Source organism: Jatropha curcas, chromosome 9 (genome assembly GCF_041381405.1).
Source record: "Jatropha curcas cultivar XTBG-Jc1 chromosome 9, XTBG_Jcur_1.0, whole genome shotgun sequence".
In the NCBI taxonomy this organism is placed as follows: domain Eukaryota; kingdom Viridiplantae; phylum Streptophyta; class Magnoliopsida; order Malpighiales; family Euphorbiaceae; genus Jatropha; species Jatropha curcas.
The window spans coordinates 20929710-20938019 of NC_143159.1; the positions used below are offsets into that span (position 1 = coordinate 20929710).

The 8310-nt window shown below is 42.1% G+C and overlaps 1 pseudogene; it reads right to left on the reverse strand.

Moving 5' to 3' along the window:
* The window catches only part of LOC149493775 (uncharacterized), a 77931-nt pseudogene extending 74739 nt beyond the window's left edge, over positions 1-3192 (reverse strand).
* Positions 3193-8310: the final 5118 nt, after the last annotated feature.

Sequence of the window (8310 nt, forward strand, 5' to 3'; positions counted from 1 at the left end):
TACGGTCTCGAACCTACGATCTAGTTATGGGTCTTTCGTGGATGGAAGTGGAAGGTGTTTGAGCGGGTGAGGACGTGGAGTTCTTTTTGGGACCTATCTTGAAGAAATATAAGGCTCAATTAGAGGGAACCTTAAACCTCTGAGTTTAAGTACTCAAAACTGTAATGATTTCCAAGTTGATCCCTTCATTGATGATTATTGAATATTTATACAGGTTGCATAACAACCATTGTTACATCAATGGCATCATGACTTGATCATGGAGACATATCCAACAAAGATAACGGAAATAACTAAAAGTGGAGATCCCCTCCTTATAATACGGAATTTATGGACAAGTGCTTAAAGAAAAATTCAACAACTAAAAAATAGCTTAATAACTAAACTGGTCAGCCTTTAATCTTTAATCCTTTCCACATCTTCATGAGGCTGTATACGTGGCTGCTTCCTCTGATTATGGGTGTAACGTGTGTACACCTGTAGTGGCCTTGTATCAATACTTCTCGTCCACATAGGAAGCTTGTCCTTAAGCTTAAAATTTGGGAAATGCTCGAGCATATCCTGAGCCTTTTCCCAAGAAGCATCAGCTGGGGAAGACTGGCTCCAGTGCACCAAAACTTCCAGTTGACCTGCGCGAAAACGAGTGGACAAAATAGCGAGTGGACAAAATAGCAAGTGGAGCTGGTGGTTCCTGACCTAGGACAGGTGGAAGTACTGTCTCAAAACCGTCATTGCCTGCATGATACGGTTTGAGTGTTGAGAAATGAAAAACAGGGTGAAACTTTGATTCAGCTGGAAGCTTCAATTTATAAGCCATTGAACCGATTCTTTCCAGAACCTCAAAAGGTCCAAAGAATTTTGCAGCAAGCTTATGATTTTTCCTGGAAGCTAAGGTAGATTGGCCATATGGCTGGAGACAGAGCAAAACCTTGTCCCCAATTTTAAACTCCAATGGCCGGTGCAAGCGATCATATTGGAATTTCATTCTGTTTTGAGCTTCTTGAAGGTTGGTGCGGAGACTTTATAACATTGAATCCCATTACTGAAGAATAATATCCACAGCCTCAATAGTAGAACTGCCAAGAAAATAAGACAAAAGCCTTGGTGGTGGTCTTCCATATACTGTTTCAAATGGTGTAGTCTTAAGGGAAGTATGATAGCTTGTGTTGTAACAAAATTCTGCCCAAGAAAGCCAATCACACCATTTGTTGGGTTGAGAACTTGTGAAGCACCGTAAGTACATTTCCATTGTTCGATTGATCACTTCCGTTTGGCCATCTAATTGCGGGTGATAAGTCAAGCTAAAACATAACTTAGTACCACACAATCGGAATAATTCCTTCCAAAAGGAACTTGTGAATGTGACATCCCGATCAAATCTAATTTTGTGAAGAATTTGGCTCCTCCCAATTCGTCCAGAAGCTCATCAATAATAGGAATTGGAAACTTGTCTTTGATGGTTTTGGCATTGAGTTCCCTGTAATCCACACACAGGCGCCATTATTTATCAGCTTTAGGAACCAGAATTACCGGAGAAGAAAAAGGAGATCTGCTCGGACGGATGATTCCTTGTTGGAGCATGGCAGTACACTGGCGTTCAATTTCATCTTTTTGTCCATGGGGATATCTGTAGGGGTTCACTACCACTGGTTTAGTTCCGGGCTCCAAGGGAATACGGTGATCGCAGGAATGGGCAGAAGGAAGCCCTATTGGTGGACCAAAAAGGGCGGTATATTCCACAAGTAATTTTTGGAGTTGGGTGTCTGGATCAGTGGCGTGCAACAGGGAATGGAGATCTGGCTGCGTTCCTGATCTGGAATTTATGCCGTTGAGTTCCACCTGTTTCCCTTGGACGAAGAAAGACATCCACATAACGTCAAAGTCCCATAAGATAGGGCCCAGCATTCTCAACCAATTAACTCCCAGGACAATGTCGAAGTCAGTCAATTGCAAGACAAACAAATCCACCGTAAAAGTAGTAAATCCCAATTCGATGGGTGCCCCCTTGCGAATTCCACGGCTGTGGAGCTGCTCTCCATTGGCGACATTGACACGTAAACCATCCTTCGCATCCACCTCTACCTATAATTCAACAACTTTAGAAATAGAGACAAAGCTGTGAGTGCTTCCAGAATCGACAAGAATTAATACCTGACCTCCCTTCCAACGGCCTTGCAATCGCATGGATTGTGGATTGCTTATTCCAGTAATTGCATGGAGAGAAATTTCTGGTGGTAGATCAGGGTCAGCTTCATCCTCTGAATTGTTTCCGTCATCCAAATCAATCCAAAACAACCTTTTACATTGATGGCCATGCACAAACGGTTCATCGCAATTAAAACACATCCCTTTTGTTCTCCTCTCATCCATTTCATCTCTAGTGAGTCTTTTAACTGTACGGCTGTTGCGTGAATCTGTAATTGGAGAAGTGCGTTTGATTTCCTGATTGGTGGTACCCCTGGAATAAAGCTTCCTTTCATACAAGCGAGACATGCTCATTGCAGTGACAAGATCCTTTGGTTGGTGGAGTTCGACTTCAACTGATATGGATTCCTGCAACCCACTGAGATACAACTGAATTTTATGGCTCTGAGTTAAGGTTCCAGCTTTGGAAACCAAAACTTCAAATTTGTTTTGATATTCCGCCACTGTACCCGTTTGTTTCAATTTGGCAAGCTCCCCTAGTTTGTTGCTTCGGATGGGGGGTCCAAACCACAGATTGCATTGGTGGACAAATTCAGGCCATGTGGGATCCGGAATATCTTGAATCATCTGTAAGTACCATAGCTGTGCAATCCCGTCTAAGTGATAAGTGGCTAAACCCACCTTTTCTTCCTCAGGAGTGGATTGGTGCCGGAAAAAATGTTGACAGCGGCTAATCCAACCCAAAGGATCTTCCTGGCCATTGAAGCGAGGAAAGTCGAGTTTCGTGAATTTGGGCACAATCATGTTTCCTCCAGAGGTTTCAGAAACGGTTGACCCAGAAATTCCCTTATCTCGTTGTGTTCTAGCTTGACCTTCAGCACTTGTTGAAGAAGTCAGTCCCTTTTTGGCAGATTCCAAGTCGAGAGATATGGCCTCTAGTTTAGCGTGAAGCTGCTCAACCTTTTCATGGCTGGCTTGATTGGCTTGCTGTTCAGAAAGAACTAAGTTAAAGAGTTTGGTAAGTTGATCTTGGACAGATTCTCCCATAACTGTTGTGAACCCTCCCCAAAACATCATATGCATGTGAATGCATATGACTAAGGAAGAAATGCACGTGATGTGTGAGTCGCCACCTTGTTTAATTATTTTAGGGTAAACTAGGAAAAAACCCTAAGTGACTCTGATTTTAATTAACCTAGTTACTAGATTAATTATCCCAATGTTATAAGGCATGGTCTTCGAACCCGAGGTGGATCCCGAGACTATGTCATGTTGATGAACTAACCAAAAAATGCATGCTTTGCAGGGTGCATGAATGTAATTGGACCAAAAAGAAGTGTTTTGATGATTTCGACTTGCCGCTCGGGGTCAAATCCCTAACGTGCCTACGTACTTCCGTTTGAATGGAAGATCAAAGTCAACGTAGTTCGATAGGCCTTCTTTGAAGGGCTTTGAATGGGCATGCTTAATGCATGAGTGTGTGTATGCTTTGTGCATTTTGTTTAGGCATTTTGCCAAAGAATTGATTGATTTGATTTGGCGTTTGTTGCCAAAAATGTTAATTTCAGGGCTTTTAGCCAAAAAGAGTGATTTAGGCAATTTGATTGCCAAAATGATTGATTTTAGGGGATTGTCGCCTAAATGATTGATTTTAGGCGATTGTCGCCAAAATGATTGATTTTAAGGCTTTTAGCAAAAAAGAGTGTTTTAGGCAATTGTTGCCAAAACTTGATGTGATTTAGGCGATTGTCGCCAAAATTGATTATTTGAAGGCTTTTAGCCAAAATGAGTTGATTTAGGCAAGTTGATTGCCAAAAATGATTGATTTTAGGCGATTGTCGCCAAAATGATTGATTTTAAGGCTTTTAGCCAAAAGATTGATTAATTTTAAGGCATTTTGCCAAAGAATTTGATTTAAGCGATTTGTCGCTAAAAAGTGGTTAATCTAATTTATAGGCAATTTGTTTGCCAAAAATTGATTGAACCTTGGGCAATTTGTTGCCAAAATGTGGTTGATTTAATTGTAGGCAATTTGTTGCCAAAACGTGATTGATTAAGGCTTTGTAGCCACAATTATTGATTAATTGGACTTAAGCCGAACTTGTGCGAAATAAAGGTGATTATACCATAGCTATTTATTAACTAGGTATTTTAAGCCAATATTGTCGGATTTAGGCTTTAATACCACGATTATTAATTAACCGGGCATTTAGCCTAAATTTATTTAATTGAGGCAATTTGTTTGCCTAATGATGACATGGATGCATTTATGCAGTTGTAGAATTATTAGGAGTAGAAAAGAAGCATGCATGAAGTGCTAAAATTAAATAGGCAGAGTCCAGTTCATGTACCTGATTTAATCGTCGACCGCTTTTTAACTCCAGGTTAAGCTCCTCGTTAAGGGAATTAATTTTAATTTAATTTTAAGTGACCAAGTATCACAACAATAAAATAAAACTAAAATTAAAAAATGCAAGAAAGCAGTAAAGAATCGCAAAGAGCGTAGGGAGAAGGAACGTCCGTCAATACAGACTGAGTGAGGAAAACGGAGTGCCGGGGCCACTATTTATAGGCGAAATCGGACTGTTTCTGCGGCCGGGCCGCCGGGCTCGGCGGCTGGGCCGTCGGGGTTCGGCGGCCAGCTCCGGCGGCCGGCGTCGGCGGCCGAGCCGCCGGGTCTCGGCGGCCCACTCCGGCGGCCGGGCCGCCGGGTCTCGGTGGTTGGGCCGGCGGTTCTGCTGATTTTTTCACTCTGGAGGCTTTTTCGGGAGTTCCGGACCTCCAAAAAATATTCCGGGATCAGTTCCGTGATCCTTACGACGTCCTGGACGTTTTAAGTACCATATTGGCATATTTTCGGTGAACTTCTAAAATGGCCTTTGGTCCGGTCAGACTGTTTGCAGTCTGGGAAAATTGGCTCTTCGAGCCTCAAAATAATGGGTATTCACAGGCGACTGCAGCCGCTGTCGCCGGCGGCTGCCGCCGCCTTTAAGGCCAGCCGCCACCGCCACGGCCGGGAAAACTGGCTTTTTGAGCCTCAAAATTTGAGTATTCACAGTTGCCCCCCACTGGCTATCATAAAAATGATTTATGAGAGCCAGTGGCTGTCTGAAGGAGCAAATTTTTAGGATGGGCAGAGGAGGAAACCCTGCCGTTGTTTTTTTTCTATGAAATGAAATGATCAAATGCATGGATTTATGTTTGTTACGTAAAGATGTCTTTGCCTCTTTGAGGACTTAAAAAGAAATTTGCCTCTTAGAGGACTTGAAAAAGAGGTTTTCCCCTTAATGAGGGCTTGAAAAGAGATTTTGCCTCTTAGAGGACTTGGAAAGAGATTTTGCCTCTTAATGAGGGCTTAAAAAGATGTTTTGCCTCTTAATGAGGGCTTGAAAAGAGATTTTGCCTCTTAGAGGACTTGAAAAGATGTTTTGCCTCTTAATGAGGGCTTGAAAAGATGTTTTGCCTCTTAATGAGGGCTTGAAAAGAGATTTGTTTTATTTTTGTTTTTTTTCCTTTGAGAACCAAGGGTCCACCTAAAGTCGAAATGATCAAATGGCTTGGCTTTGGATGAAAAGGAAAGGTTGGCTATTGGTTAGGGTTTCACCCTAGGTTTTATGTAGAAAAAAGGTTAACCATTAACCGGGTTCTACCCTGGGTTTGTGTAAAAGAGATTGACGATGGTTGGGTTCCACCCTGGGTTGTGTATGTTTTTTTTTTAACACTTGCCCCTGAATCCGACTTGGAGGATTTTGCCCCCTGCTTGAGAGAGTTGATGCCCTTATTAGCTGACATAGAATTTCTTCTTAATGAAAGACTAAAAATTTCATGATTACTTCTGTGATGGGAGAATGGTGAAGGTTCTTATCACTTTTTACCCCCAGAATGGTGCTGACCATGAAATACTTCAAGACATTGGTATTGTACTTATCTAATCGATTGAGGAATCAAAGAGAACCAAGCCACTCATATGACTCGAGGAAACGGACAATGTGGATGACATCGTTCGTCTGAAAGGATCGAAGAAACGATGGTCCGAGTGGAGAGAAGGTATTAAAGAATTACCTCTCAATGATTATGTTTGACATTTTTTCAGGGTTGTTTTGGAAATCCCGGGGATTGAATTGACATTTTCCTCTCTCTCTTTTTTTCGAGGAATGACTCAAAGAGTGACACTTTCAAAATGAACTTTTGAGAATGACTCGATCTTTGTGACTCGTTGTGGAATGGCCACTGGTGATGGAGACTTGATTTTAGAGACTCACTGGAGACTCGATTTAGAGACTCAAATTTTTCTTGTAATGAATTTTGACTCGAAGGAACTCAGTGATTCCTGGAAAAAAAAAAAGATTTATATACTCCCAAGGAGACCTTTGAAAGCACTTTTTTTTTGCCTTAACTTTTGCTAGTAGCCGCCCTTTCGGGTTTTCGACTCTAGCAGGCTCTTTGCCCTAACTTTTGCCTAGACCGCCCTTTTGGGTTTTCAGCCTAGCGGGCTCAATTCTTGCCTGAAGCCGCCCTTTCGGGTTTTCAACTCCATCTTTTATTTTTCTTTTCTTCTCTTTTTTTATTATTTTTTTTATATTGGCAAAGAGAAAATGCTTTTTATGATGCAAACTTATGTTTGTGACCGTGCCTTTGTGGCTGCCTACGTATCTCCAAGAGCTCTTCGGGGGATGGGGAGAATCAGGTCTTTCGTAGTTCCTTTCGGGATGCGAACTTCGTGCTCGGCTGGTGCGGAATTCATCTCCGACTTGATGTTAGTGCGGAATTCCTTTCCGTCTTAGTGCGGAATTTATTTCCGACTTACTGTTGGGGCAAAATTCAATTTCGCCTTAATGCTGATTGTGGAATTCATTTCCGATTTGGTTTCTTCGAGATTCCTTCCCGACTTGATTTCTTGTGGGATTTCTTCCCGGCTTGATGTCTTCGCGGGATTCCTTCCCGGCTTGATGTCTTTGCGGGATTCCTTCCCGACTTGATGTTGATGCAGAATTCATTTCTGACTTGATTTCTTCGCGGGATTCCTTCCCGGCTGGATGTCTTTGAGGGATTCCTTCCCGACTGGATGTCTTTGAGGGATTCCTTCCCGACTGGATGTCTTTGAGGGATTCCTTCCCGACTGGATGTTGATGCATAATTCATTTCTGACTTGATTTCTTCGCGGGATTCCTTCCCGGCTTGATGTCTTTACGGGATTCCTTCCCGACTGGATGTCTTTGAGGGATTCCTTCCCGACTGGATGTCTTTGAGGGATTCCTTCCCGACTGGATGTTGATGCAGAATTCATTTCTGACTTGATTTCTTCGCGGGATTTTTTCCCGGCTTGAAGTTGAATCAACTTATTGACTCGAGCTCGTATGATAGTGATGACCCTAGGCGGATCTGACTTTGTTATTGTAGTGGTTTTACCACTGGTTGACTGAAATATGACTTGTATTCATCACAAAGAGTTTTGAATACCCACATTGTGGTGGCAACTTGAGTGGCTTGAGTGTTGAAGAAGCTCTTATGCTTTGAGTTTGTGGCTTCGCCATGTTTGAATTCTTGAGGTTAATTTGATTCCTTTTCTTGAACTTTATCTTCCTCTGAATTTGAAACTTATTTCCTCAATGGTTCTCCTCTCCATAAGGAATTTTGAGGGAACTCTTCCTTGAGAAATGATCCTTGTTTATAAGGACACTTGTACTTGTGCCATGCTTGGCGCTTGATTTTTCAAGGTGTTTGTTGTCATTCAATTTGTGGAAATGACTGCTTGTTTTAACTTGCTTTTTCAAAATGTGAGCAGCCGCTTGGTCTTTGTCCTTATGGCTGAAATGATTTGTCATCTACCCTTGATGGGCTTGAATTTAACGGAGAGCTTGCAGTTGACCCATTTTTGACATCTTGATTTCCTGTAGCTTTGTCCTTGATTTCCCTCTTTTATGCAGAAGTTCCTTTTGACCCATTTTTTTCTTTCGCTTTGTTTGCTTCCTTTTGTCCCGTTTTTCCTTTTGCTTGCTTAGAAGCAGCCTCTCCATAAAGAATTTCGAGGCAACTTGATTCTGAGATGACTTGAGTAGTGTATGGATTGCATTGCGACTTCGTGCAGACCCAACCCAATTCCAAACATAACTTCTCTATTCTGTTGCTTTTAATCTCAAAATTCAGACACCTCTCTGTCGGAGC